The following is a 4,520-nucleotide window of genomic DNA, read 5'->3' as shown; positions in this document are numbered from 1 at the left end:
CCTCTCTCCAGACCCACCTGTTTCCCTCCCTCTCTCCAGACCCACCTGTCCCCCTCCCTCTCTCCAGACCCACCTGTCTCCCTCCCTCTCTCCCTCTCTCCAGACCCACCTGTTTCCCTCCCTCTCTCCCTCTCTCCAGACCCACCTGTCTCCCTCCCTCTCTCCAGACCCACCTGTCTCCCTCCCTCTCTCCCTCTCTCCAGACCCACCTGTCTCCCTCCCTCTCTCCCTCTCTCCAGACCCACCTGTCTCCCTCCCTCTCTCCAGACCCACCTGTCTCCCTCCCTCTCTCCCTCTCTCCAGACCCACCTGTTTCCCTCCCTCTCTCCAGACCCACCTGTTTCCCTCCCTCTCTCCCTCTCTCCAGACCCACCTGACTCCCTCCCTCTCTCCAGACCCACCTGTCTCCCTCCCTCTCTCCCTCTCTCCAGACCCACCTGTTTCCCTCCCTCTCTCCAGACCCACCTGTCTCCCTCCCTTTCTCCCTCTCTCCAGACCCACCTGTTTCCCTCCCTCTCTCTAGACCCACCTGTCTCCCTCCCTCTCTCCCTCTCTCCAGACCCACCTGTTTCCCTCCCTCTCTCCAGACCCACCTGTCTCCCTCCCTCTCTCCAGACCCACCTGTCTCCCTCCCTCTCTCCCTCTCTCCAGACCCACCTGTTTCCCTCCCTCTCTCCCTCTCTCCAGACCCACCTGTCTCCCTCCCTCTCTCCAGACCCACCTGTCTCCCTCCCTCTCTCCCTCTCTCCAGACCCACCTGTCTCCCTCCCTCTCTCCCTCTCTCCAGACCCACCTGTCTCCCTCCCTCTCTCCAGACCCACCTGTCTCCCTCCCTCTCTCCCTCTCTCCAGACCCACCTGTTTCCCTCCCTCTCTCCCTCTCTCCAGACCCACCTGTCTCCCTCCCTCTCTCCCTCTCTCCAGACCCACCTGTTTCCCTCCCTCTCTCCCTCTCTCCAGACCCACCTGTTTCCCTCCCTCTCTCTAGACCCACCTGTCTCCCTCCCTCTCTCCCTCTCTCCAGACCCACCTGTCCCCCTCCCTCTATCCAGACCCACCTGTCTCCTTCCCTCTCTCCCTCTCTCCAGACCCACCTGTCTCTCTCCCTCTCTCCAGACCCACCTGTCTCCCTCCCTCTCTCCCTCTCTCCAGACCCACCTGTTTCCCTCCCTCTCTCCAGACCCACCTGTCTCCCTCCCTCTCTCCAGACCCACCTGTTTCCCTCCCTCTCTCCAGACCCACCTGTCTCCCTCCCTCTCTCCCTCTCTCCAGACCCACCTGTCGACCTCCCTCTCTCCAGACCCACCTGTCTCCCTCCCTCTCTCCTTCTCTCCAGACCCACCTGTCTCTATCCCTCTCTCCAGACCCACCTGTCTCCCTCCCTCTCTCCCTCTCTCCAGACCCACCTGTCTCCCTCCCTCTCTCCCTCTCTCCAGACCCACCTGTCTCTATCCCTCTCTCCAGACCCACCTGTCTCCCTCCCTCTCTCCCTCTCTCCAGACCCACCTGTCTCTATCCCTCTCTCCAGACCCACCTGTCTCCCTCCCTCTCTCCCTCTCTCCAGACCCACCTGTCTCCCGCCCTCTCTCCAGACCTACCTGTCTCCCTCCCTCTCTCCCTCTCTCCAGACCCACCTGTCTCCCTCCCTCTCTCCAGACCCACCTGTCTCCCTCCCTCTCTCCCTCTCTCCAGACCCACCTGTCTCCCTCCCTCTCTCCAGACCCACCTGTCTCCCTCCCTCTCTCCCTCTCTCCAGACCCACCTGTCTCCCTCCCTCTCTCCCTCTCTCCAGACCCACCTGTCTCCCTCCCTCTCTCCAGACCCACCTGTCTTCCTCCCTCTCTCCAGACCCACCTGTCTCCCTCCCTCTCTCCAGACCCACCTGTCTCCCTCCCTCTCTCCCTCTCTCCAGACCCACCTGTCTCCCTCCCTCTCTCCAGACCCACCTGTTTCCCTCCCTCTCTCCCTCTCTCCAGACCCACCTGTTTCCCTCCCTCTCTCCAGACCCACCTGTCTCCCTCCCTCTCTCCAGACCCACCTGTCTCCCTACCTCTCTCCCTCTCTCCAGACCCACCTGTTTCCCTCCCTCTCTCCCTCTCTCCAGACCCACCTGTCTCCTTCCCTCTCTCCAGACCCACCTGTCTCCCTCCCTCTCTCCCTCTTTCCAGACCCACCTGTCTCCCTCCCTCTCTCCCTCTCTCCAGACCCACCTGTTTCCCTCCCTCTCTCCCTCTCTCCAGACCCACCTGTTTACCTCCCTCTCTCCCTCTCTCCAGACCCACCTGTCTCCCTCCCTCTCTCCAGACCCACCTGTCTCCCTCCCTCTCTCCCTCTCTCCAGACCCACCTGTCTCCCTCCCTCTCTCCCTCTCTCCAGACCCACCTGTCTCCCTCCCTCTCTCCAGACCCACCTGTCTTCCTCCCTCTCTCCAGACCCACCTGTCTCCCTCCCTCTCTCCAGACCCACCTGTCTCCCTCCCTCTCTCCCTCTCTCCAGACCCACCTGTCTCCCTCCCTCTCTCCAGACCCACCTGTTTCCCTCCCTCTCTCCCTCTCTCCAGACCCACCTGTTTCCCTCCCTCTCTCCAGACCCACCTGTCTCCCTCCCTCTCTCCAGACCCACCTGTCTCCCTCCCTCTCTCCCTCTCTCCAGACCCACCTGTTTCCCTCCCTCTCTCCCTCTCTCCAGACCCACCTGTCTCCTTCCCTCTCTCCAGACCCACCTGTCTCCCTCCCTCTCTCCCTCTTTCCAGACCCACCTGTCTCCCTCCCTCTCTCCCTCTCTCCAGACCCACCTGTTTCCCTCCCTCTCTCCCTCTCTCCAGACCCACCTGTTTACCTCCCTCTCTCCCTCTCTCCAGACCCACCTGTCTCCCTCCCTCTCTCCAGACCCACCTGTCTCCCTCCCTCTCTCCCTCTCTCCAGACCCACCTGTTTCCCTCCCTCTCTCCCTCTCTCCAGACCCACCTGTCTCCCTCCCTCTCTCCCTCTCTCCAGACCCACCTGTTTCCCTCCCTCTCTCCCTCTCTCCAGACCCACCTGTTTCCCTCCCTCTCTCCAGACCCACCTGTCTCCCTCCCTCTCTCCCTCTCTCCATACCCACCTGTCTCCCTCCCTCTATCCAGACCCACCTGTCTCCCTCCCTCTCTCCCTCTCTCCAGACCCACCTGTCTCTCTCCCTCTCTCTAGACCCACCTGTCTCCCTCCCTCTCTCCCTCTCTCCAGACCCACCTGTTTCCCTCCCTCTCTCCAGACCCACCTGTCTCCCTCCCTCTCTCCAGACCCACCTGTTTCCCTCCCTCTCTCCAGACCCACCTGTCTCCCTCCCTCTCTCCCTCTCTCCAGACCCACCAGTCTCCCTCCCTCTCTCCAGACCCACCTGTCTCCCTCCCTCTCTCCATCTCTCCAGACCCACCTGTCTCTCTCCCTCTCTCCAGACCCACCTGTCTCCCTCCGTCTCTCCAGACCCACCTGTCTCCCTCCTTCTCTCCAGACCCACCTGTCTCCCTCCCTCTCTCCAGACCCACCTGTCTCTCTCCCTCTCTCCCTCTCTCCAGACCCACCTGTCTCCCTCCCTCTCTCCAGACCCACCTTTCGTCCTCCCTCTCTCCCTCTCTCCAGACCCACCTGTCTCCCTCCCTCTCTCCAGACCCACCTGTCTCCCTCCCTCTCTCCCTCTCTCCAGACCCACCTGTCTCCCTCCCTCTCTCCCTCTCTCCAGACCCACCTGTCTCCCTCCCTCTCTCCAGACCCACCTGTCTCCCTCCCTCTCTCCAGACCCACCTGTCTCCCTCCCTCTCTCCAGACCCACCTGTCTCCCTCCCTCTCTAACTCTCTCCAGACCCACCTGTCTCCCTCCCTCTCTCCAGACCCACCTGTCTCCCTCCCTCTCTCCCTCTCTCCAGACCCACCTGTCTCCCTCCCTCTCTCCCTCTCTCCAGACCCACCTGTCTCCCTCCCTCTCTCCAGACCCACCTGTCTCCCTCCCTCTCTCCCTCTCTCCAGACCCACCTGTCTCCCTCCCTCTCTCCCTCTCTCCAGACCCACCTGTTTCCCTCCCTCTCTCCAGACCCACCTGTCTCCCTCCCTCTCTCCAGACCCACCTGTCTCCCTCCCTCTCTCCCTCTCTCCAGACCCACCTGTCTCCCTCCCTCTCTCCAGACCCACCTGTCTCCCTCCCTCTCTCCCTCTCTCCAGACCCACCTGTCTCCCTCCCTCTCTCCCTCTCTCCAGACCCACCTGTCTCCCTCCCTCTCTCCAGACCCACCTGTCTCCCTCCCTCTCTCCCTCTCTCCAGACCCACCTGTCTCCCTCCCTCTCTCCCTCTCTCCAGACCCACCTGTCTCCCTCCCTCTCTCCAGACCCACCTGTCTCCCTCCCTCTCTCTAAGACCCACCTGTCTCCCTCCCTCTCTCCCTCTCTCCAGACCCACCTGTCTCCCTCCCTCTCTCCCTCTCTCCAGACCCACCTGTCTCCCTCCTTCTCTCCAGACCCACCTGTCTCCCTCCCTCTCTCCAGACCC

This window comes from Salvelinus alpinus, chromosome 7 (genome assembly GCF_045679555.1).
Source record: "Salvelinus alpinus chromosome 7, SLU_Salpinus.1, whole genome shotgun sequence".
Classification (NCBI taxonomy): domain Eukaryota; kingdom Metazoa; phylum Chordata; class Actinopteri; order Salmoniformes; family Salmonidae; genus Salvelinus; species Salvelinus alpinus.
Note: the sequence above shows the minus strand (reverse complement) of the source record.